General features: G+C 37.7%; 1 protein-coding gene and 1 long non-coding RNA gene across 5 annotated transcripts in view; one reads left to right on the top strand and one right to left on the bottom strand.

Annotated features, from left to right (window-relative positions):
• Positions 1-27908, bottom strand: part of LOC134530997 (uncharacterized) — a 291668-nt gene that overhangs the window by 201448 nt on the left and 62312 nt on the right. The window lies entirely within an intron of this gene.
• Positions 51-27726, top strand: LOC134530999 (uncharacterized). Its single transcript, XR_010074916.1, has 4 exons — positions 51-136; positions 17681-17808; positions 21372-21529; positions 27561-27726. It is a non-coding gene; the product is annotated as an uncharacterized LOC134530999 (long non-coding RNA).

Consider the following 27908-nt stretch of genomic DNA (forward strand, 5'->3'; position numbering starts at 1 on the left):
TTTACGTACAGTTGGCTGCACCCTAATATATACACTCGTTTTAAAAGTGGGTTTAACGATTGTAAGTTACCAATTAATTAGAAGTGTCAATTAAGACATGACTCTATGTTTTTTAGTGAAATGGTTTATGAATATCGTAAGTTAGTTTTGGCGTGTTGAGTGCGAATCAAGGGGCCCTCACACTGGCAAAAATTTTACTCAATATTTTGAAGGTGTGTTTGTACAAAAATATTGAGAGTGTGAAGAAATATATTGCGCAAAAAAAAGGGAATTTCAATATTATGTAGAGTGTTCAAAAGATTTCTGAAAGTTTAGAAAAGTTTTGCGGACCCGTCAATATTTTATAGCACGAGAGTGCCGTGTGAGGAGGCTGACAAAATATTGCTCAATATTTTTGTGTAGTGTGAGGGGTCCAGACCATTCAATATTGTTGTTCAAAAATGAGCTCAACAATTTTGCGCAAAATATTGAACGAAATTTTTGCCAGTGTGAAGGCCACTTTTGAAATGATACAAAACCCAGGCGGGCTTCTTCCCGGTTGCCACCCTTTTTACCCCTCCAAAATCGCGTCTGGATGACGTCACGCCTAGCTTCTCACTTGCTATGCATAGCCGTCAATGGGTCAGTTGTTACCACTTAAAAAGCTTTAATACAGGAGCAAAAAAAAAAAAAATACACTGAAAAGTTTTAGCACAATTTTCATTACCAAATGATTTTGTATTCCTGATAACCCTAGCTAGATAATGTAAAAGTACAAAATTTGCATCAAAATTACCATCTATAAAAATGCCACTTAGTTACAATAATTGTGATAAACCTTTATCATCATTGGGTAATTTATATGAGTGGCTGTGCCAAATATGTTCAATTTCAAGCAAACTAATCTTTACGATGTGGTCACAAACATTTTTATATGTTTTGACATGATAGGTCTTGACATCATTTTTTCAAAGAATTTTAAATAACAAGTGCTCAAAGAGAACTTGTTATTAAATTTCTGTAAACTAAATTTTGGGAAAACTTATTGCCTATTTGAAAAAAAAATTGGTTGTCTGTTAAGTCGGTTTACGAACGATAGTTTGACGTTGACGTACCTCCGTGCCTCTGGGTTAAAGACCGGATCACAGCCCTGTCCACAGCGCGCCGCGGCTTTGGGAATGACGTCACTTCCGCTCCATGCGGGCGAGAGCCGTGCGCTGGCGTCCTGGTCTCCAGTCCCGTGCGCGCCACCTTCGAAGCTATACGCGGCCGCGAGACGCTCCATAAACTCGCCACTATTATCGCTTTTGTTTTCTGTTCTATAGTGTGTTATAATCGCTTTTATCGTTTTCTTACCGTGTGTGCGAGTGTTGTTTTGTATCTGGCGTGTCTGCGGGCCAAAACACGTGGACTAACATAATTAGCCTGCACCGCACATTTCTCCAGCGCGCGAGACGTCCCTCGGCAGCTACACGGGCTGGACGGTCCACCCCTGCCTCCCCGCATGAGGCTGCTCTACGCGAGAGAGCTGGCGCCGGGCAATACAAGAAAACTGCCGAGAGACGTCCGCCATGTCTCCACGTATTCTACGGAGACGGGTATGCGGCATTTGGAGCCCGTACGTGTGGCGAACTTCAAGTCCACAAGAGAGCGCGTGCAGTGCAGGAAAAGAGTGTACAGTGAGTGATCAGACAGCATGAAAATCCACCTGAGAAAATGGATGGATTCACTTATCCACCTAGACAGTACTTCTGGTCTCATCAACGCGAAGACGCAACCATTCCTTTCCCACATTTCCAACACCTATCAGTTTCACGGTTCAGCTGATAACGCATCGCCGTCTCCCGTCCCGCAACCGGATTATATTTCCCGTCGATTCACCCCCCTCCCCCTTCAATGTAATAACGCATTGTTGTACACCCTCCTTTTCCACCCTTTCGCCGTTCTGCCATCGGTGATCTTCGTGGCGCGCCAGCGGTGTTCGGGCGGGCGCAGTGTTAGCCTCTGCGAGCAGGCTGCGCAGACGGAGTGGCCATGTGGCCCCATGTTTGTAAATAATCCTGCCGCGTGGTTTGAAATTTACGTGCAGGACAAGTCAGCTACCGAAAGGCATGGACCTTGTGACAAGAGAGTGGCAGTGTCGGAACACGTACACTGCCACTGAGACGCAGTGAGGTGAAGTCAGAAACTGCTGAGGGTGTGTTGTTGTGGGACAAGGATACATCATCAGAGCAGATTCATAGGGTAGCCTCGAACACAGCGAGTGTCGTGTACCGGAAAAAATGGGGATGTGACGAGTGTAGAGGCTGCTCGGGCAACCACGTTGGGTCGATGTTACCGAACCAGAATCCCCCGTCGCCGAACCTAATTGACAGGGACACGCCTACGAACTCGGAAGCGCTCACAGTCGCGTACGCTGTGCGGGTTGCCACAGGGGCCGGGCGTATAGTGCTGCCGGAGTTTAGCGGGCTTGAGCACGAAGACCCACGGGAGTTTGTGCGATGGTGTGAGAGGTGTATGTTACAGTGCAGTGTGCCACTAGAGGAGTGGACACAACGCACAAGCGAACAGTTGCATGGGCGAGCTCGTGAGTGGTGGACTCTATGGGGGCGATACGATATGCAGTGGCGGGAGTTCGCCACGCGTCTCATGCAGCGATTTGATGACCGCCAGGCAGTCTTGAGCTGCAAGGCACGTTTCTACGGCGAGGTGCAGAGGGACACGGAATCGGGAGATTCCTGGCGAGCAAGTTGCAGCTTTATCGTCGCATAGCCCCAGGGGAAGCGCCAGAGCAAGCGTTGCCGGGCGTGACCGCGTTAGTGCGGGAAGAATTACAACCCTTCCTCAGGCCGTATTGCAACGGGTCTGTTGAAGAATATGTGCGACAGGCCATAGCCACAAAGAACAACCTGCAGCGCCTCCTGGGGTGCCGGACAATTACGACCACTCCCGGACGAGAGCCCAGACACCAGTACAGAGCACCCGCTCTCCCAGAGGGAGACTCGCAGCCCGAATGTCCACGGCAGACGGTAGCACGGGCAATCGAAGGCCCACCGAGTGGTAGCTGACAGACCACCGCACCAGTGACGAAACGCGGGGAATCGGTGGGACGGAGGCCGACCACCCCAGTGTCACCTTGGATGCCCGCAGGACACGTTCCATTGGCATCAGGACTGCCCAAGACAACGACAACCCCAACTGGCAGGAAACGGGCAGCAGGGGGAGTCGGACCAACAGTTCTGCCCCCCACACCACCTAACCCCCTTCCCGAAGCCACGGCCAAGACATGCATAACACTGGGACAGCTCACCACCCCAGACCACCGGCTAATGCGGGTACCCGTCACTCTGAATGGGAGACCGACGGCCGCTCTTGTAGATACAGGTGCGACCCACGTGTTTGTGGCCCAACACTTGGTACCGCCAGCGGACGTCACACCGAGACGCTGCACGCTGTGCCTGGCCACGAGCACCAGAGTCGGGACAGCCATCGGGGACGCCATCATAACGGTGAGTGTGAGGGAGCTGGTTACACAGACGGCAGCAGTTGTAGTAGAGGGACTCAGGGAGGACCTAGTGCTCGGACAGCCTTGTTTGGTGGAGCATGACACAGTGATAGCACTGGTCTCTGGGCTAGTGAATGTCAGCAAACATGAGCGCCTGGCAGTGTATGCACTATGTAGAGCACCACCACCCCCGAGAGAGCGCACGAAGTTAGAAGATGTGGACAATGATGTACCCCCAGAGTATCAGGATGCATTCAGGTGGCTCATAAGGGAAAGACAGAGCGTCTTCGCTTCTGCCGACCCACTCAGGCGCACAACGGTGACAGAACACCGAATGGCGCACCTATGTCCCACCAGAGGCACGTGAAGCGGTGTTGCGCTTTATGCATGATCACGACCTGGCCGGACACCCAGGGGTGGACCAAACACGGTGGGCGGTCGGTCAGCACTACCACTGGCCCGGCATGGCCCGGGACGTGCGAGAGTACGTGAGGACTTGTGAGACGTGTCTGGAGCGGAAAGCGCGGCGGAGCCATGGGACGGAGCAACAACGGCCTCGCATTCCCACTACCCCTTTCCAGTCTATCGCGCTGGACGTCATAAGGCCATATCCCCGCACAGTCCGGGGCAAGAAATTCCTGGTGGTAGTGACCGATCTCTTCACATGTTGGGTAGAAGCTTACCCCACCAGCAACGTTCAGGCCAACACCATTGGGACAATATTGTAAGTGGAATTCTTCCCGCGTTGGGGCTACCTGAGAGACCTGCTGAGGGACAACGCCAGCCAATTCATCGAGAGGCAGTGGCGGGAGATGTGCCACTCGTGGCGCGTCGAACACCGGACCACACCTGCCTACCACCCCCGAGCCAACCCGACGGAGAAGCGAAACCAAGAGTTGAAAGTCCAGATGCACATAAGGCTGGGTAGCGACCATACTAAGTGGGACGACCATCTTGCAGAGGCTCTGTTTTGCATCCGTCGCAGAACCAATGCCACCAAAGGAATGACCCCGGCGGAAATGGTCCAAGGCCACAATTTGCCCTTGCCAGGAGAATGGATAGCCCACGGGGTAGCCGATGAAGAAGACCCAGAGGAGCGCCGTCAACGGCGAGAGGCAGAAATGACAACAGCGCGCGAACACCAGAGGGCCTATACTCACCAGATAACACCGCAGACGACCCGAATGCCACCGGAACTCCAACCTGGAGAACTGGTATACGTGCGCACGCAGCCTCTGTCTAGCGCTCCGAAGAACTACAGTGCCGAGTTGAGCCCCAGATGGTCGGGACCACACCCGATCCTTAAACAGCGAAGTAGGAGCACCTACCTAGTCCGTCTGGATGGACGGCGGGTGCGAAAAGTGCACCGAGACACCATACGGATAACAACATTCCCAGGAGAAAATTTGGTCTCTGAAGATGTCACCCTAGTAGAAGTGGACAAAACGCCTACTTCAGACGACTCGATCATGCCCCGAGGCATGTGGGGCCTGTTCCATGCCACCCCAGCCCAGAAACAGCGACCTTGGAAACTGCAGGAAGCTTGGCACAAGTTCGAGGCGATGCCGTCGGAGACGCACGACGCGGACACAGATCGGTGACGCCACCGGGATGCCCGAGGTGGGCGCCGATGCGGCAGACGAACAACCTCTGGTGACCGAGCCGGACGAGGAGGAGGCAGCTGAACCACTCTCCCCCACCCGAGGTGGATGGGGTCATGGTGCCTCCCTCGCCGATGCAGAGTTCCGAATCACAGTCGAGGAGCCGGCTGAGACGACCCCGAGACGCAACCGACGACGTCGCCGAGCCCCATATTACTTGGCAGACTATGTCACAGACTCGGAGCTGGATGTGCTTGTGCTCGACGACCCGGGGAGTACGGGGCGAGAGAGGCGCCCCTAACCCCGACGACCGCCGTGGGAGAGGGCGTCCCTATCCTGCTGCCTCGGGTGGAAGCACGGACGGCCTAGACCCGGGCATATCCAGGGGGGGGGGGGGGGGGGGGGGGGCGTCTGATGTCGTACCTCTGTGCCTCTGGGTTAAAGCCCGGATCACAGCCCTGTCCGCAGTGCGCCGCGGCTTTGGGAATGACGTCACTTCCGCTCCGTGCGCGCGAGAGCAGTGCGCCGGCGTCCTGGTCTCCAGTCCCGTGCGAACCAACTTCGAGGCTAGACGCGGCCGTGAGACGCTCCATAAACTCGCCTCTATTATCACTTTTGTTTTCTGTTCTATAGTATGTTATAATCTCTTTTATCGTTTTCTTTACCATGTGCGTGAGTGTTGTTTGGTATCTGGCGTGTCCACAAGCCAAAACACGTGGACTAGCACAACTAGCCTGCACCGCACTTGTCTCCAGCGTGGGAGACGTCCCTCAGCAGCTACACGGGCCGGACGGTCCACCCTTTCCTCCCCGCATGAGGCTGCTCTACGCGAGAGAACTGGCGCCGGGCAATACAAGAAAACGGCCGAGAGACGTCCGCCACGTCTCCATTTATTCTACGGAGATGGGTATGCGACAACGTGACGTCATAACAAAACATTGATGAAATGAATGATCCAGAAGAAAATGAAATATCATATTCGGCCTGAGACTGAGCCGTAATAGGTTTTTCCAACCAAACCATTTAGGCATTAAAAATATTATATTCTTTGAGGAAGAAATGTTTTTTTTTTTAATTTTTCTATTTTTTGTATGATAAAATCTACCTCTGCATACTTTTATGAATAAAATTGAATCATTTTTATTGAATTATCACTATTTTGTATGGATACAAAGGAGTGAAATGAAATCTACAATTTAATTGATGAATTTACTTTTATTTGCATTCATTAATTCAAATATATTTATTACTTTTGTAGTGTCGCGCGTGCCAGATTTATTTTTACAAGTATAAAAAAAAGTACCTATCGCCGCGGCTGGGATTCAATCCGTCAATTTTGGATTGGTAGTCAGCGATGCTAACCGCACGGCCACGAGGCCATATTGAAAACAGTTGTTTCAGATGTTATATATATATTTATATAAATTTTGTTTCGTTTTGTGGAAGTTTAGAAATGTATGTAGTCCGCCCGTTTTTATATCACGATTTTATAACAAATACACATCCCAAATACACCAAACTTATTTATAATGTGTTACAATATTGTTTAAAACATTGTGCAAAAGATCCCGGGTGTAATTTGAATTATTATGAGTAAATATAAAACACCATTGTTCGTTAAAAACGTATTTTAAATAACCGTACTGATTGTGCTGAAAATCGGTGGACGATCGTTAAATTACATAATATTAATAATTCAAACGACGAAAAATGATTGAAAAGTCAAATTGATGGTTGTTCCAATTGAGTGGAAGAGAGATGCCACGCATGCGTACCATGAGCATAACAGGACACAACCGTAGTGGTGGGACAATGTGCGTTACAGGACACTTTTTCGTGCGTACAGCCGGCCTTTATCGATTTATTAGACGTCACGTCAAAAGCTAAGATTTAAAACATAACTTACAGCCTCTGCTCTCCAGAATTTGAGTTTATATGTTTTCAATTTATGTATAAAGTATTTTAATAAAAACAACAAATTAAATTTGTAGGCGTTGTTTCTGAAGATTCAATACCTTTGTTAGTGTGAATGTTATAACAGCAGAAGCCAGTGGTAATTATACGTAATCAAGTTCTGGCAGATGTTTCAATCTATTTATCAACAAAAAATTAACTATATTCTTCTAATTTCTGTATGTGGCAAATGAATAAACATACCTGTATATGTGGTAAAATATTAAGATTATTTGAAATTGGTTGGTAAATTGTGTTACAAATAAGCTAATTAAAAAAAATCAATCCTTAGAATGGATGGTACTGTAAAAGGTGAAAATAGCATAAGTTGGGTTTGTATTATTCTATGCATATTGTTTTACAATTATATGTTGTGCGCATCAAATTTGTAAAACAATTATATGGGTGTGTGTTTCTGCTAGCTTATATTTATAGCTGACGAGTATAGAGCTGTGTTTGGCTGCAAAAATTAACGTTATGAATGGTAGTTAAGTTTTTTGTTTATGTCAATAAAGTTGTATTCAAAACTTTTTCAGTGGATTTCAACAAATAAATATTTAAAAACTAAAAAAATAATTAAATATTGTATTGTTGAAATTCATACGAATTAAGAAATCATTGTAAAATTTGATTTCTAAATTTTAAATGGTTGCATTGTTTAAATCCATACAAAGCATTTTTAAATCCATCAATAAACATAAACTGAACTGAAGTAAAATTTATACCTTATTTTGTATTGAAGCCACTTTTGGTTCAATGCCTCTTCCCTGCCACGCTTTTCCCCCCTCCAAAAACGCATCTCACTTAAGTCACATGGAGGGTGCTGGTCTAGCTTCTCGCTTGCAGATATTGTCTTATTCTGTTGAACGATCAGAAATGGATGCGCTTTTAATAAACAGTTCATTATGCAGTTTTTATTCGTGACTGACTTTGTCATTAGATGTGTTAACAATGAATAAACTATCCGAGTATTGAGTTACTTGCGCTATGGCACAGTGCACCAATTGGGGATCAAAATCTACTGGTGTTTTGTATCACAGATTTCCTAAATGTGAGCAGATTATGCGAGTGTGGATGTTGCGCTGCAAAAGAAGTGACATATTCAATCAAAAAATGCCAGAGTGGGTTCTGTACATTTCCACGCGGATGTTTACGAACGTGATTTGACAAAGAAACTTTGGGAATACCGCAAAGAAAAAATATTTCGCGAAAAAGCGGTTCCTTCTCTGCTTATTGCAAACTGGCATGGTGACAAAGCTTTGAGTTCATTCCCCAACACTAGCACTGGTAATTGGTCTGTTACCAGCCAAACTGCAGAAAAGATATGTATAAGTACAAAGTTAAATATAGTTTTTAATAGTTATTTATATTCATAATAAATTTATTTAGCCAGTGTTAGACCAGGAATGCAAGTCATTCACAACAATGGAAACATTTTCTTACATGGGTAACTAATTATTAAAAACAAAAGTAATAATGAGTGAAATTATTTATTTTTATAACTATATAAAATAGTGCCTTATAGGGTCCACCTAGCTAGGGATAAAAATTTGTTTATGATACTAGGGTTTAAGGTTGAAATTCCTTGGTTTATCACGTTAACACGTGGCTTTATATCTCATCATCGCAGACGTTCAAAGAACATTTTTTTTTTAACCCCCTTGGAATTTTAATTGGTTATCGTACCACTTATGAACACATTTGACCATTGTTAAAATTGTTTGTTTAATATAACTAAAGTCTGCAATTAATCAAAGTAACATTAATCTAAATTGAACAATAAGTTACACCAAAATAATACATGGCTGAAATGTCCTTTCTAAGAATATTTTGGCTTAAACCAGATTTTTTAAAAAATTTTGTATAGTTTCTCAAATTATTTTTTTATAAAGTGGAAGTGGCTATTTTTATGAATTTGATATTCACACCTATTTCTTTTTTTCTGTTATTGTTTTTATTTGGATTAATATTTTTGTATTGTTCTGATTCTGACTCGTTTTATTAATGTTAACAAATACAGGAGACTCCCGATAATCTGGGTGCAGGTTAAACGGTTAACGAGTTAATCTTGCCATATTTCACTTACATAAACCATAAGCACAAAATAATTTTTTACTTTTTTATTTTGGTGATCTATTTATGTGACAGCATTTTATGCTGCCAAACATTGTGAATACATAGTTGGTAAGTGTCAGTATGCATCTGAGCTTGGAAATTGGTAGAGCAAATTATAAAAGCACCTCTGTATGCAGTGCGCTTGTGAACGGCGCTCAGGTTGGCGTCAGCACGGCGCAGCTGCTCATGACTCACTCGAATAATAACTGGCCTACGTAGTTTCAAGGCAGCAGTCGCAACGCAGCAGAATTTTTTCTGTCTTTACCTTTAGAGAGTAATGTCCAATAATAATCACAAACGAGTTGTACTTAACTTTCAACAAGAATTAAAAATTATCACCAGCTAGACATGAAATACACTGACGGGAAATAGAGCGACGTAAAATACTGCTATTTTTCAGTTATATGTACTGCAAAATTTTATATAAATTACGCCTTAACAGTTTGGTACCTATTACGTTTCTATATTTTATTTTCAATGTTTATTTAATGTAATAAATTCCATTCTACAGGTTACCATTGACAGAGAAACATGCCAATAAGCTATTAGTGTGAGGAAAAGCGCTCTACCAAATTTAGATAGTTTGTGACCTAAAAAAAGAAACATTGATCAGGCAACTAGCACAGAAGTACTTCAAAAATGAGGAGATAGTAAAACTCCTAGAGCGAGTTGATATTTTGGAGAAAGCTAACGCAATACTAAGGCAGAGGAAAGCTGCTAAGCTTCAGAGACCTTAGTTCGTAGCAAAACGACTGCCACCTTCCCTAAAAGTAAAAACAGGGGCCCAGAGTAAAGAAATAGTTCAAATTGTGTAGTGTTTCACGCAGAGACGCTACACTCCTCTACCATGCCGTACTACTTTATAAAAATGGATTTAGCAGTTTAAATGCAGGCCTGGAATTTTGAATGAAGTGTAATGTAAGTTGAAAGCCAGAGCAGTCAGCTACAAGGAGCAGGAAAGATTAGCAGTTTTGACATTTTATGAGAATAAAATAGAATACAGATGGACGTATTTCATACGATTTATCAAACAATCGCGTACTAGGACCTAACAGTAATGTACAGGTAGCTATGGTCACAGGACTTTTTGCTGTGTGGAAATCACAAATATTTTAAGTCTTTGATGTGACATGACATCAGAGTTGTTAAAGTAAATTATTAGCGACCTTGAAGCTTGCGGCATTTGTGTTGTCACGGTAATTTTTGGTATGGGAGGGAAAACTTCTGTGTGGAAAAAACTAAATGTAAACACAGATACATTTTTTTTACGAGTCCTGTGGACTTCGAAAGGAAAGTTTGGAATTTATATGATTTTCCACATCTACTTAAATTGTTGAGCTACTTTATAGATGATGGTTTATAATTAGTTTTGGTTCATCATTTCAGAGAAAAATAACTGAAAATGTTTTAGAAACACGTCACATTAACAAGACTCATCAAGTGTAACTGACAGATCTCATCAGAATGTAAGAATGGCTGCACTATTATTTTCCATGCGCACTGCCTAAGCAGTTTATATATTCCAAAAATAAACTCTGAAAGCACCTTCATTGAGTTATTCAACGATACATTCGACGTGATGAACTCCAGGGTTCCTAAAGACGAACAGACTCCCCTGAGAAGTGGATATGGTTTAAACTTAAGAAGCCAAGAAAACACTCTGAAACTGTTTTTGGAAGTGATTTCACATTTCAGAACGGGTTCATATGTTCATAATATCAATAAACTCTCTTTTTGGACTTTTTGAAGACATGAAAAAAGCAAATATGTCTTACATTTTAACTTCACAATTGAATCAAGACTGTTAGAGAACATCTTTTCCCATGCCCATAGCCTAGAAGATTTTTATTTTAATTCATTCCTTTTTGAAGTTCATAATAGGATTCGACTTATATTACTTGCAGGTACAAACTATATATCTCTCTCCAGTTATGTGTCAGTAAAACATGATTCATCAGCAAGTTAGGAAGTTCCTATACAACTAATAATAAGGAAGATTTTGTAACTAATGAGATGTTATTAATATTGTCGGAGACCCATGGAAAATAGCCATGTTAAAGAATCTGAAGAAACGTTGCAGTTATTGCGGGTGGAAGAATTAAGCAATGACTTTGAAAATGAAGATGTAAATCACGATGCATTAAAATATCTAGCAGGCTATTTGGCATTCAAATGCCACTCTGTAGGCAAGAGCGTAGGTACTAAAAATTAAATATTTTCTTCATCAGAGCAAGTGCCACACGACTGGATATCAGTAATTTCAATGAATGGTGTAAAAAGTAACGCAGCTGGAGGTATTCGGCAGTTTTCACAGACTTAATGTTTCCAAATGGGAACGAGGTATGTAGACACTGCAATGTCTAATTAAATCAAAATTTCCAAAACTGACGAGAATATTATTTTGCTGTACATTTAGACAAGGACTTTCATTAGAATATGCCATCCCAACAAAAAAACTTCAAATGCAAGCCAAAAAGAAGCATTCACTAAAAAAGCACAGATTATGGGCAGCTTCAGCTTCTTCGAAATCATGAAAATGATCATAATGTAGGATATAAAAAAACCAATAACTACTTATCAATTATATGTATACTTGTAAGTGCTCAACTTGTGTGGTTGCGGTAACTTTCAGCTCTCTCTTTCGATTGCAGCAGCTGTGTATTTGACTGTCAACCTGACGTGTAAACGAACGTAGTTTATGCCCTCAAGTGGCAACTCATGTTCGGATTGTAGTTATCCTATATTTGGTCGACAAAAGTTTGTCAGTTGCCCGGGTAAATGTGGTTTTAAAGCTCATGAAAAAATGTATCATATTACATGCTTTATATTAGCTTCACCTGTATGTTTGTCTGTCCGTCTGTAACTCTGTCTGTCTGTCTGTAACTCTTTCGACTAAGAGTGAGTGACTCATCACTGTAAAATGTCCCACCCATTTCATTACGTTCGTTAGCCGAGCGGTCTAAGGCGCGCGACTTCTGTGACGTCAGCTTTCGGATTCAGCGATCGTGGGTACTACTCCCGGCCATGCCGAAAAAAAAAATGTTTTTTTTTTTTTTTCCCGGTAAATTCTAATATTATATCCATACATCTAACTGCAAATGATTCGTAGAGACTTTACCATTTCTTTGTGACGTTGCAACTCCAAATAGTTATCTCAGATGGTAATAGGTAGTGTCGGTAACTCATTTCCCTATGATAATTATACATAAATATAGTTTAAAAAACTAAAAAAACATGCTTTTAAAGAATATCAAACTAAAAAGTTAAAAATAAATATAGTTTAAAAAACTAAAAAACATGCTTTTAAAGAATATCAAACTAAAAAGTTAAAAATAAATATAGTTTAAAAAACTAAAGAAACATGCTTTTAAAGATTATCAAACTAAAAAGTAAAAAATAATTTTAAAATTAAATGTACGACAATAGTATATAAGCAATACTAGTATAAATGAGAAAAAAGCATGGGGCGCTTAATATTCAAAAAATATGGCACAAAGCGCCTCAAGCTTTTTTCTCATTTATACTAGTATTGCTTATATACTATTGTCATACATTTAATTTTAAAATTATTTTTTACTGTTTAGTTTGATAATCTTTAAAAGCATGTTTCTTTAGTTTTTTAAACTATATTTATAGTTCTGTGGACACTCCCAAGGATTCATTTTGCTGTGAAAAGATTCAAGGCTAAACAGTGACTGACGGCAGGATCGAACATAATCTTTACTACCAGAATGTTCGTGGTCTGAGAATCAAATCATCCACTTTTTTAACCAAATTATGTGCAAACAGCTATCCCATTCTATTTTGTTTCTGAACTGTGCTCTTCCCCTCCCGTTCAGCGTTCCTTCACCCTCCCTACCCCTCCTGAGTTGGTTCCTTCCCCTGCGCGCATGCACATGAGTGATATCGTAGATTTGGTGTAGAGGGGAGTATGACATATCCCTTCTTCGTCGTTGAGCTCTTGAAGCCACAGGAATCAGGAAAATAAGCTTAAAGTGTGATTGATTATTTTCGTGGTGATCAAGAGCGGGATAGGTATCTTGTAACCTTATTGGGTGGGATGAGCTCAATTCACCTTAATCCGTTAGTGTTTGAATTGCAATTGCTTGCTTAAGATGATTCAGAAGCCTTTATTTTATTTTGTTACGATTTGATGTGACAGTCCGGAATTCACTGTAGAGTATTGGTGAGCTTGACGATAGTATAGCCTGTATACTAGTCCTTGGTGTCACAATGTTGGTAATGTTGGGTTTAGCATTTGCAATCTTGTAATGTTTAAGTTAAAAGACAAGTGATTAGAGGATTTGAGGTTAGTCATTGCTTGGACATGCTCGTCAACAGGCAGTTGATTTCAAATTAGATTTGTGCAATTTAGTGAGGTTGGTTATTGTAGCGAATCATGTCCGGAGTATGATGTACACTGTCGATCATACTTTAGTCTTGACCTTGAACTTGTGTTCAACTATGCAAACTTGGTAGTTACTCTTTTTATTACACTACGTGATAGATCTTATGACAATTTCAATGTTAAACTTGTTTGTAGATACGTCAGTTTAATAAACATTTGTGGCCAACTAGGCATCAGAGGTTTTACATGGCGTGTGAACCGTGATCATTTCAATATTTATTGTGTTTCATGATATGTACTTGTGGCATTAGTCGATTGTATTTTACAGTGTTGTCAATCAGGTCTTGTAACAAATAAAAAGTTGTGTCTAAAATTTGATTGTTCTTTAAATGCCACAAACAAATCTCCAATCTTTCACATGCATGGGTTGTGAACTACTTGCATTTATTACAACTTAATTTAAATAGGTAGCCAAGGCATGGGGACCTCATGGTAAGATGCTTATGGTTACAAAGTGTTTAGAAAAAAGAAAATTAAAGTTTTTAAAATAATCTTAGAAAGATTTCATTCAAAAGATGCAAAGTTTAACTATCATGAAATGTTACAAAATTATAATACTTACTTTCTTAAAGCTAGACTTCTGCCTTTGATGCATACTTTATCATTACAAGTTTTTTTCAACACATGACTGTAAAGAGGTAAAAGAGGATACTCCGTAAAATTTCTAGCCTACAGTCATAAAAACAATGAGATATTTACCTCACCATGGTCATATAAATTGCTTATGCATTTTGTTGCTAGTACTAATCATTGTAGTAAATCGTTCGATCCTTTTATGAATCCTCATAAAATTAGTATTAATGATTTAATAATACAGTAGCGTGTAAAAAAATATTGTAATTCACTTGTAGTAATATAAATCATTAATTTCCATAGATGATATTTCATGAGTACATGTATCTTGAATGTGAATTTAATAGTTAACTCCTTTGTGTTAATTTTTTTAGTAGTAGTATTTTCAAAGTTTTGTGTATGATTGCTTGGAAATCCACATCCACACTTCAGATTTGATATTTTTTGTTTCTTTGTTTTTACTTTTTTTTCCATATTTATATTGTTTGTATGTGTATTTGTTTTATATTTCTATAGTGCCTGCCTATTTTGGACTATATATATTGGCGGTGCTTAATAAGTGTTTTTAAAAAATAAAATAAGAAAGCTAATTCAAAATATTTTGTTATTATTGAGGCCATCAGGATTAAACATATAATCTCAGGCCAGCTTGCACTGTCATGACTTGAGACCAAGGAAAGTATTCTTCCATTTGGTTAACCTGTTAAGTAGTTGCTTAGATTTTGCTTACCTGACAGCAAGCAGCCTTTAGTGTCCTACTTTAAAAATCTAAAGTGCTAAAGCCAACATTGGATCACACAACAGTTTCCTGATTGCCTTTGTGTTTACAGAGCACCAATTGAGTGCATTATTTTTATTGACAGCATGCCTTTAAGAAATTTTAAGATGGTACTGCATCGTCTAGTGTCAGAATAATTAATATGAAAATGCACTTTTTTTTAACAATTTAAAAATCTACTAAATTTTTTTTTTGCATTTAAATATTATTGCAAAATATCTTCTGAACCTTTTTTCATCATCATAAAAAATAACCTCATAAATAATAAACAGAAAATAGTTAAACATGTACAGAGGCATTCAAAATCCCTTTTTTTTTTTTTTTGTTAGAAACCTTAAAACCATATTGTTTATTTTTTTTTTTTTACATAATTTCCTTAGAATCTTTGCAATATAGTTTGAAGGACAGGCAACCACCATAATATAGTTCTTTAATTATATACTCATGCATGTTGTGTGACATGATTTTGTTTTTCTAGCATGAAGCTAGTTTTTGGATTATTAATATCAATCTTATTTGTTTGTTGTGATAAACAACAGTTACGGTATTTGAGTACGTTTGCTTAAAGTCCAGAAAACATCCCTGCCGGTATTGTTTTGCAATTATAATGAAATGTTGTGTGCATCAAATTCGAGCAAAAATGATATGGGTGCATTTTTACAATTGATTCTATTTATAGCAGACAGGAAATGATTTCTGTTTGGCTGCAAATTCATAAACTTTAGAAATTGGACATAGTTTAGTTTATTGTTTATGTTTATAATTCAATTTTTAAATGTTTTATATGATTTCAACAAAGAAACATTAAAAATTTTATCTTAATTTCAAATGTTGTCAAATAGAAATCCATTCAAAATTATTTTTAAATCACTAAGATTTTAAATACCATTTATAAATTATTCTGTATAGAAGCCACTATCAGTTCACTGGTTCAGTTGTTAAACAGATTTTACAATGAGAAACTGCATGTTTAATGCTAGTACAATTAATTATTATTTTAAAATTTACTTCAATTATATTTTTCAAAAAACTTTTTTATTTAATAGTGACCTACAAATTACAAATTCTTTTCAACAGTGCTGATAGTAAATATGTACAATGCTAAAATTTTATGTACTAACTGCAGCTATATTGTTTTACCTATTTAAAAGTATGTGTTAATAATTTTACAAATAGGCTCATTAATTTCTTGAGGCTTTTTATATCACTCTTATCATGTAAATATTGTAATTAAAATTTAATACCATGATCTTCACTTAACTCATTGATAATAAGTGTTCTAATAAGACTTCAACCAAAACCAGGCAATAACTTTCTTACCCAGGATTCTAACCCAATTCCAACACCCTTGCACATAAGTTTCAGCTTCAATTAATTTCAACATAGATGTAAATTATGGATTATGTAATACATGAATATTTCTAACAATTGTCAATTAACATTTGCTATGTTTGCATTAATCGAAAATATTCAATTAAAATAAGCTAAGTTGTTATGTTTTGTTTCATTATTTATAGAAACAGAATAAAGTTTTCAAATCATGGACAAATATTTAGAATCATGATTACTATAGGTTAAATTATATATTTTTCTATTATATATTGATGCTTTAAGTATACATTACTTTATCGCTGATTACATTATTTATGTCCAAATTTAAGTAATGATAGCCAATCAGCAAAATTTGTTTTCATTGAGAATGCATTGAAAAGTATTTAAATATCAAATATTATTACAATCTTTTAAACAGAAGGGTAAAAACACCATTTGAAATAGGGCTTAACAATTATCTAAAAGTAAAAATATGTAAAAATTGGAATCAAGACACATTTTATCGGTTAAATGTTTTCAAAGCATTGAATACTTTAGCAAGTTATTACAGAATTTGTCATTCAGGGCCTACTTAATATTATTGGGTTTGATAAATTAATTATGACCATATATTCAAAAGTCAAATATAAAAAATTTAATATCAAATTTAATTTAACTTAGTACGATAGGAGAAAAGTTATTAGAATGATATGCATACACACACATGTGTGTGCGCATACACACACACACGTACATGCACATACACAGATCTACATACAAACAAAAAGATTATCTCTGAAGCTTATATTCCTTAGGAATTTTGCTAGTGCAAGCAGAACCTGAAAACATACGAGATGATTCTGAGCAAACAGCTATTTCCACCAACGATTAGTAAATGTATTTTTGACTATTGATTCTTAATGCACATTTCATATGCTTATTTTACCTTTCTAGTATCGTCTGGAAATAATATCCTTCGATAACGAACATGTATGTACCAAGTAATCTACCAATCCTTAAAATTACTGTGTGAAGTATTATTTTTCTCTGCCATATTATAGTGAATGAGATATTAAAAACTTAACCATTTCAGGCTATGTACATTAAGGAATAGAACCTAAAAAAACTATTTAGTTTGGATGTTTAGTTTCTTCACAATTACAAGTTTATTTTATCACGCAGTATTGCTGCACTGACTGGGCAACTTCCACCGTTCACCATCCTCCAACTGACATCAGATGCCTTTAGCACAGTGAATGGGAAAGGCTTGCATTATACACTAATTATCTTGATACAAACTGATATTTTACGATCACATTCAAAACTGAGACTGCTCCTTTTGAACATCTGTGATTGTAATCTGTGATTCGTTCACAGTTTAAGAGGCCCGTCTCATCAGGGGTGAATGTGTGTTAGTGAGGCGGTATAATAAGTGTGACGCTTGCTGGTGCTTCTAGCATGGTATCACCTCTAAGCACAAGACTCCGAACTGGCACACATTCTTCTCGTCGTGCATTGGGCAACTATGAAATTTGAGTGGTGACTGTAACATTATATAGTGGAGAAAAGAAGATAAAGATGTAATGTAAGTACTTAAGAGCTTTCGAGAATCTGTACCGGTTATTTTATGCCTAAAAATTACTCTGAAAACATGAATTTAAGCCATTTTAACTTTTCTAAAAATAAAGTTTAAAAACTTAATTCTGAAACCAAACTACTTATCGGCCCTCAGCGAACTCTTATATGTTTTTCATAAACAAACCCCACTCGGATATCTTGAGTAGTTATCAAATTGCGTTGTTTTTTTCTGAAGCTCTGCACACCGTATGTGTGCCCAGGTAGGTCGAGCCTTTGAGCACTTTATTTTCTCTGCTGTAACACACAGGGGCCAAGGTTGCATGATTACATGGTAACTGGGTGAAACTATTGGTTTCTGCAGCTAATTGTTTGCTATATTGGTTAGATACCCAAATAATTGGCTAAAGTGTAGTGTTTGTATCTTGGAAATCGTTTTAAATTACTTTTTTCTTATAACAGTGACTATTTGTAACAACAGAGATTCTAATTCATACTTACTGACCATCACCTAACTTTATCAAGCACTAATTCCACAATGTTTCGGCAGAACAACATGGCCATAGCGAGGTTAAAAAGTGACTAACTACGTCACAGCATTCCACTCCTGATGATTCCTAACTCCATGGCTGTAATAGTAAACATAATTTAATAAACAGCACATGTTATTGACACGACATGACGATTGCTAGTCATTTCAATATAGGTATGTTACGGGCTGTATGCACAGAATAATCTAGTGGCCGCGACCACTAGATTCGACGAGAAATCTTCACTAGACTTAACAATTGGTAAGTTGTTACATCTAGTGGCACTAACTTTCTAGTAAAGGAATCTAGTGGCAGTTTTCTGTAAAAATTGGTGCCTTTCAAGTGTACTTACAGCTGGGAGTTCTTGATGGTTATGTGGACGAATATCCAAATATTTTTCTTTACTTAAATGTTGCATACGAGATAAATAACTAATATTTTACAGTGATATTATTTTTCAGATATGTTTTTTTATAAGAAATGGCAAAGGTAAATGCGGCTCTTGTGACAAATGCAGTACATGCAAATACATTTGGTACTCAGATGATCACAAAGCTATCTCAAGTGCGTCTTCAGCAAAAAAAAGGCCAGTGGATGGCTAATCGTGTTCAACAGATTTGAGTGAATTTTCTTTTGCAATATGTAACTATTCTTGTGCTTGACAACAATAAAGCTATTAAATTTCGAACACCTCAGTAATTAATTAATTATTTTGATTCTATAACATTACAATTCCTTAATTTTTCCCCCCCTCTATTTTCCAAATGTATCGGTTAGTGTAATTTTAGCATGTAGATATTTCAAACTGTTGTGACAGTGTAAAATATATTATCAACAGTGTAATTTATATGAATTTTATTTCAAGAAGGCAATAAGTACTGCAAACAAAAAATGTGTGCGTGAAGTCCACGTGTGACAGAAAAGAAAATTCTTGCTTATTAGGTACCGTATAGATAGAGATAAATGAGTATTTTTTATAGAACAAAATATACTAATCGAAAATAGTAAGATGTGGGTATGATGTTAAGTCTAATAACTCTTTTCCACTCAAATAAATAAATTGTACATTCTTTAAATAAATAAAAAGTACTATCAATTTTTTCTTGTACATTTAAAACAAACTTGCACAAAGTACAATTAAATATGATTTTAAATAATTCTTAAACTTGAAGCTTGCCAATAATTAGGTAGATTATGCAGCTTAACTAATTGTCCATATGGACGTGTGGAGTCTGAGGTAGGTATCTTGTATGTATATGAAAGTGACAGCATGGCATACGAATCGGACCTAGCTCAATGCTACTTTGTTGAGCCACAGTCACCTACAGCTACACTCAGATCGAGAAATATTCACGCCTCTTAGTTGGACTTGACATATATACACGCTCATGGGCTCATAACTATAATATGGTGTGTGATTTAGTTAATCAAATAATAATTTGTGACAAATAATTACCAATGTCAAACTAAAGCGTGAAAAGCATTATACAAGCAGAAATATTTAGTTATACAGCTAAAACAATACTCATATTAACACTGTTTAACAATACTGATTTACACAATTAAAATAATACATACATGAAAGAACAATATTTTCTTCCGAATATGGACTGTGGTGAGGTGGACAACAATAAGCTCAAACCCCATTGTGTTGCCCTCTGCCCAAATACTCTCTTACTAGATGCCAGCAATTCGCGGGGTGTCAGGCGCAGGCGGGTCCCTACCGCCACGACCCGCCTATCCCTACAGCACTTGCCACCACGTGGAGCCCACTCAAAGCTGCTCCAGCGATCACAGACAGCGCCAACGATTCCGTAGTGTGGATAGCTGATGCACCATCCCCAAAAAAGAACCGCGCATATGCAAGTGCGCGAGGGCACGAATGCTCGAGTGCGCAAGTGTGCCACTACATTTCTAGTGGAATTTTGTATTCGGCCCTATGAGACCAGTCTATGCATTAATATAAATTAATATAATTATCTAAATTATGATGCAAAATTGAAGTTTGTTACAAAAATCAATCATAAAACAAATTTTAGAAATAAATATGTAAGGAAATATTCAATATCAGTTTAAATAAATCACTATAATCGACCTCAACAATTGAAAGTAATATTAAAATTATAAAAAATTAAAATCTAATTGCTGCACAGAGAAAAAGATTTGGAAACAGTTTTAATAATTTAAGACGAAATGTTGCTTTGTTTTCCTTCTTTTCACCCAAAATTATGACAGCTATATAATGCACAATAGTACAATTTTCCATATGATAATAATATATGAAGATATGGGTACAATGTTGTTAGCGAGATATTAATTGAAATAAATTGTCTTGTCTTATACCTTCTGTTCAATTTTAAAAAATAATACCAGGAAAGAGATCTCAGAAACTAACTTTTGGGATAAGTTAAAAAAGAGGTAAGTTAGTATTTGTATAATTTATTAATTATTACACATCCATTACATTTAATTCAGCTCTATAAGTATGTTTATCGATCGATATAGGGGTCAGGGACCTATAACATGTGACATAATTAAATATAACTTAGCAACTACCAAACATTAAAACAATGGCTGGAGTTTTTGGAAGCTTTTTTAAAAGAAAGGTTTTTTTATAATAGGTGGTTTTTTGTTGTTCTTTCTTAGTTGTGTCATACATGCAATGAGGTAGCTTATGTAATCCTTTGTATTATTATTTGGATAATTTTTTGGAGTAAGTGCTATTTGGAAAAAAAAATTAAAATAAATTTCTGAAAATGGTATTTTTTAATTCCTCTCATTATACTTGATGATTAGTATATAAAATAACATTTAAATTAGTTTATACAGTTTCAAAAAGTGGTTTGGTAATATTATGTTTGGTACCATTAAAATGTTGTAAAATCCTTTGGATAGTTATGTTATTTTAGCTTCCTTTAAAATATTGAAAAGTATTGGGAGTTGATGGTAAAGTTAGGTTAATAACATTGAAAATACCTACTGTAAAATAATGACACGATTGTGTCAGTTTGTGGCATTTAAACTATTAAATGCTGTTTTTCAGGACACATAGTACTCAAAAATACCTAACAAGAAATATTTTTTACAAAGAAGTCACTTTTCTAGGAAATTACTTTGTGAAAATGTGTAAAAATGAAAAAGAAAAAAAAAAACAAGGCAATTCTGTAGCAGAACTACTTCCCCCTCCCTAACCCAAAAAAGGTAAATTGTATTTTTCTTAATTACTGACATGTTTACCAATCTTTATCTAAAAGGATGTTTTGTTTGAATAAGTGGTGAGGTCAACTACCGGTACATTAGAAATATTGTAAAATTGTTAATTTGGTTGGTTAGATTAGATACTTTTAAAATCCTTCATAATAGTGTAATGTATTGTTTGGTTAGTAATTTAAAATATTATGAAATAATATGAATGGTTGGTTAGGAATGGCATATTTCAAATTTACTTCACCTAATTCTAATGTAACCAACCATTCATATCATAATGCTATTGTTGATGTACCTAAACTAACAAACTTTTAAAACTGTAAACTTCTAGTTATCTAATTGAAGTGTTTCAACGTGTTTGTCTAGCTGTTCTATTTTGCATTCATAATATAATTTGGCTATTGCCCAGTGACAAGAATAATCCCTTCCTCCTAAACATGTCATGAATCCCCTACATTCAAGTTATAAAATGTTTATCCATGCCTCACAATATGGACAATAGGTACTTTGTTAGCATTAGGCCCCCAAAAAACACAGTTAAATAATATCATCTTTATGTATTGATACAAATTATTTTTCAAAACATCAGTCATAAATTTTGAAAATCTTCATTCATTGCAGCTGAAAAACAAAATTCAATGATCTTGAAACTTCAGCGGCAGAGAGTCATGATTCTTTGTCAGCAAAGTGAGAAAGAAAAACAAATTGTGGACTATTTACTTAACAATTATGCTATACATAGTTGTATGGACCCTCAAGGTGTTAAAATCTGTGTGTTATAATTTTAGTGTTGTATTGGGTAAACTTGCATTATTGCTGTCCTTAATAAAGAACATGACGAGTGTAAACAAAATGCTCCTAATAAAATGAAAACAATCTGGGACATGATGAAATATGATATACTGATAAAAAAAATTATGAAAACTGGAAAATAAATTATTTTTAATGCAAATTTACATTTCTAATTTAATGTGAAAAAACATTTAAAAAATAGTTAATAATTCCAACTTATATTTTTAATGTGGTTGAGGCTATGTGCTTGATAGCCTTTTGATGGTATGAAAATGTTATTTCCTTATCTTCCACTAACAAAGCAATTTTCAACGAACACATACAACTTCAGAACCTTTGTTGAATTGACAAAAATCATATTAGTATTTCTTCTAGTTAAGTTAAAAATTGAATGTATTTTTATTTTAAATTGGAATTAAAGTTCAGTAACGTACAAAATAAAATCTTATCTAACATTTGAATACATATAGGCATTTTTTATGTTTATATCCAATAAACCTAACTATTTTCAGAAGAATTAATCTTTTTTAAAACAAAATATAAAAGATAAAAACCATTTTACTTGGTATCATCACTTTGAAACCAAATGGTTCAAAAAGAGTCTTCTTACTCAGCGATAAAGCTATACAAGCTGCCTCAAAATTTACAAGAAATGTACTTTTCAAATAGCCAATTCCTGACACAGCATATAAGACTCCTTGATTGCCTATTCTTCTATTTTTGTCGCTAAATGTTTGTGTTATAACCAGTAAATGTAAAAAAAAAAATTTAATTTAGTGGTCATCATTGTATCTTTTTCTCTTCTTTTTTTATGTAGATAATATTGACCATTTACACTCACTACAGATCCAATAACAGTGTGACAAAATAGGAGTTAATGTCCATGTCATACAGGACGTGTAGTGTAGAGGGTGGTAGGCCTGCATTGGCAAGGGTGTTGGTCCACCTGAACTTCACTTCACTTCTGGTCGTCCCTAACCTCCTTTTTGTCATACTGGATGCTCCCCCCCCCCTTCAGCACTACCCCCCCAGCTGGGCTCTGCTGCGCTCGTAAGTCGTGTGTCCAGATGGCAGCTTGTAGGTCGTCCGGTCGTGTGCGTTATTAGTTTCAGAAGTGGTATGACAGGATGTTATTGAGCGGGGGGAGGTAGTAACAGCAGGTTTGGAGTTGTGCAGAGAGGATACAATAGTAACGGGGACCACAGACTAAACCACTGCTGACACTCTCAGACAGTGTGCAATTTTTGTGCTAAAATAGGGCACCTGGAACGGACATGTATTACCAAGAGGAGAAAAGGTAATGCAGGACTGAATGGTGGATCATGAGACCGAAAGGAGATGGCAGGTCTGGCAAGCATGCCGGTGAGATGGCAGGGACCTACAATAACTAACCAACCTGACTTTTGAGAAGAGGATGAATCAGCAGTTTATACCATGTTGCAGACAATGGCTAGCTGGTGTACAAGTGAACCACCAATTGTCCTAGATGTGTGGCTAGATGGTCAGAGACTTCCCACGGAGACTGACACAGGAGTCAGTTTCTCAATCATCAGTTTCAAGACTTACAAGAGATTGTGGCCAGATCTATCAGCACTAGCAGATGCAAACTTAGTCCTACACACTTTTTCACAAGAAATGTTGAGAATCAAGGGGACCCGAGAAGTATTGGTAAAAACAAAGACTAGTCAACGCAGACTGCCAGTTTTAGTGGCTGAAGGGAAGGGGCCTAGTCTTGTGGGCACAAATTTGTAAGAACCACTTGGAATCAAAGTGGAAGGCATCTTCCAACTAACACACCAGGAAGTACTGCATGCAGTGCAGCACTATGTACAACTGTTTGACAATGTGGAGCTGGGAAATACGTAGTACCCCTAACGATGGAACTGGAACCGGGAGCCGTGCCAGTTTTACAGAAGAGTCTGGAAGTATAATTCGCATTACGAGACTTTTAGAGTGCACAGATTGACAGATTGGTCGATCAAGGAGTGTATGAGCCGGTTTAATTCTCAACTTGGGCGACACCTATTGTGCTCATTCAGAAGGCTAATGGGATGGTCAGGTTTTATGGGGATGATAAAATGAAAGTGAACAAAGTATGCAAAGCTAATGTCTACCCATTACCAACGATTAATGAAGCTTTTGCTAGCATGGCAGGAGGGACAGTTTTTACAAAGTTAGATTTAGCAGATGCACACTTGCAGGTGGGGGTGGATGATGCAACAGCAGCAATGTTAACGGTGACTACAATGAAAGGGTTGTTTCGGGTCAGGCACCTTATGGAAACCTTGCTAGCTGGGATTCCAGATTTGGTGGTCATGTAGGTCACTGGGAAAAACCTGCAGCAACACTGGGACAGAGTACAGGAGGTTTTGGCTAGCATAGATAAAGCAGGATTGTGACTCAAGAGGGCAAAGTGTGTATTTGCAGCAGTCGGTTATATTCTTGGAGTACCGAATCGATAGAGCAGGAGCGCACCCTAAAGATGTGAAAACGGAACCTACCACCTTCTCTACACCACATGCCCTATATGAGATGTATTTCTTATATAACATGACTTGTCCAAGAACTATGTACAAATTTGAACGATATAATGAATGCAATAAAGCACGATTACAAAAATTTTATAACAATTTTCCTTTGGAATGCAAGTATTTGTATCTTACTATTGTGCCACCTCCCCCCATATTTTGACCTGTATTTGAGAAGCAAAAAAAAAACCGCTTGGTTTGTAAATACTTACTGGTAACCATAGCAGCCTTGCAATGGTCTCCAAAGACACTATTTGCTATAAATTTCTGTGAATTAATATTATGTAAGACATATAACATTTTATAATATATCTATTACTAAACAGTAACTCTTAATAACCATAAATTAATGTCAACCAACATTACAAAAGTTTAGATTTTAAAATATAGCCTAATTTATGATTGAATAACCGACAATGTAACAAAGTTTAAACATACTACCTACAACAACTCACTATATATTTTAACTGTATATATATTACATCAGTTTAAATGAATATGAAAATCTGAGCAATTGCCGTTTAGAATAATTATAAGTATAATATAAGTATAATAAGAATAATAATAAGTATAATTTGAATTCCTGTGGTAATGTGGTCTAGAAAGTACGTCACTCACAATTTACCTATGACAACAAAATAGCGGGATGAGATGACATGGTATCTATAGACATTATGTGGTTTCAGAACTATTGTAGATTAGTTTGTCTGCCTGGCGCTTCAATGTGTTCATGAAGTACAACAAAAAATCTCATTAAGGATGATGGTAAAAAAAAAGTGGCATGCTAAGAATTGTTACAGAATATAAAGAAGCGTAATCTTTCATTCTCTCGTGAACACACACATCCAATAAATTTTTTACAACATACTAAACAGGCTACCTATTGTATACTTATTTAAAAACTTACTTATTATCAAGATATTCAATTCCAATTATTTTCAGTTACAATTGCATTAAAATTGTATTACTTTACTCCTACTTGTACCACAATCACTACTTTCACTTCAAAACACAAATTATCACTTTTATTTTGTTTCACGACAATATTCAGCATTTTACTATTACCAATATTACATAGCCTACTATATTTCGCTTTGTTTCTTCATCAAGTTTATTATCATTGGCCAACTTCAGTGACATTATTTCCTACCCCTTATTATTTTCCAGCAAAAAAAAAGTACTTAACCTGTATTTTGTTATTACGTGTAATAATAAATGGGTTTGACGTCGTCCGGGCCTGCGGCCCCTTTGAGCTCGATATGACACCACCCAACCACCATCTCAGTTCAAACCTCCCGCTCGTGCGTGCGTGTGTTTCTAGCCCGGCAAGAGGGCGCTTAGCTGCAGTGCGCCCCACCCCTAAATATGCTAATTAATATTGAAACCCTTTTTCTTTCATTCTTTTGCCCCAGTGTTTTGTTGCAGTTTACTCATGTATTTCTTTAATTTAAATATTACGTTACTTAAAAAAACTATAGACGTTGCCCGGGCGGACCCGAATAGGCACGGACTTGGACGAGGGTAGGAATGTTTTATATAAATTCTCAATAACTACGTAAATATTAATGTACTTTAAATTGCCAGTAGTTTTTATATATTTTTTAATGTTAATCTATGATTTACTTAACTTTCGCCGGGGCACGGAATCGCAGAATGTTGTAACGGTAATTGTGTTCGGCGCGAAGGGCGCCATGTTGCCACCTGCAAACCATGAGCTCACCCCAGTCTCCTTCTACAGCCGGCCGAGAGCGGACATCTCTGCCGACACCCCGAGGACATCACCGTTGATTCACTGAGTAGTAATTCTATAGCTTAATTTATTCAAATCACTTTCTTTTTCATCCTTGGGGCCTCTCTCGGTCGGAGAGACTGTATAAGTATTAAATATTCACTCCTCGGAGTTTTTATAACATCAGTGTAATAAGTAACGACTTGGGGCGGCCACGTGCGTGGTTCGCCTCCTCACCTAATCTGATTCGTGCCTCGGGCGTTTTCTCAGTTGTATCAGTGAAGGAGCGTGTACGGACGTATATCGTGAGTAGAATAAACCAATTAACTGTGTTACGTGTTTTTGTGTTCGGGGGGGCCACGTGGGATCCCAACCTGGCCGGCGGCGTGTGGGACGCCCTGAGAACCCACTGCGGATTAGAGCGGGCTTAGGTAGGGTTGAGAGCTGCGTGTAACATCTAGAGGGCTAATATCTCGCCACACACGGGCCACGTAACGCCCTGGGTTAGGGTCTCCAGCCGGGTCCACGTGTCCACTCACGTGGTGGTGCCCACTAATTTTCACCGATAATTTTCACTACAACACCGTACGCCCTCAGGTTATTGAGAATTAATTGTTGTAGTTATTATATTTTGCCATTACATTAATGTTATTAAATTCTATTTTGTGATGCTTAATTTTATATTGCACAACTAAATGTTTCACAAAATTTATTTGAGAAAACATGTTGAAAGATGTGAATGGATAAAGAAAATAGTAAATTTAAGTAGGATAACAAAAATATTTAGCATGTCAAAGTACCATTACAGATAATTACAGTGTAACGTGTGTTGACCATCTGGTATAGATTGCATTGCTATAAATATTAAAAAATTTTCATACAGTTTCTATCATTAACTTGTTTGTCTCCAGATTGCTATTTGTAAGACATATTGACTACATCTTTAGTAATTGTAATTTTTAACTGTTTGTTGCAGGCATGTAAAGAAACTAGAACATTTCTTTACACTGAACTCCGTGGATGCCCCATGTACATGAAGAATTATTTTATCAATCCTCATTGTAACTGTGCTTTACTTAGAAAGTTATTTCAATGCCATTGAAATTATATGTAGTAATTAAGAAAGATTTAATAAATATGATTTTCTGAAAACAAAAAAAGAGTTTTTTTATATCCTTATATTCCAACAACATTAAATTGTAAATAATAGCACCTCTGCTTCTATCAATGAGAAAATCTTATGATTTTACATTTTTATATTAGTATATATATCTTTTAAATTCATTGCCAGTTCATTGTACAAGAAAATGTAAGATTTGATACT

This window comes from Bacillus rossius, chromosome 3 (assembly GCF_032445375.1).
Source record: "Bacillus rossius redtenbacheri isolate Brsri chromosome 3, Brsri_v3, whole genome shotgun sequence".
In the NCBI taxonomy this organism is placed as follows: Eukaryota; Metazoa; Arthropoda; class Insecta; order Phasmatodea; family Bacillidae; genus Bacillus; species Bacillus rossius.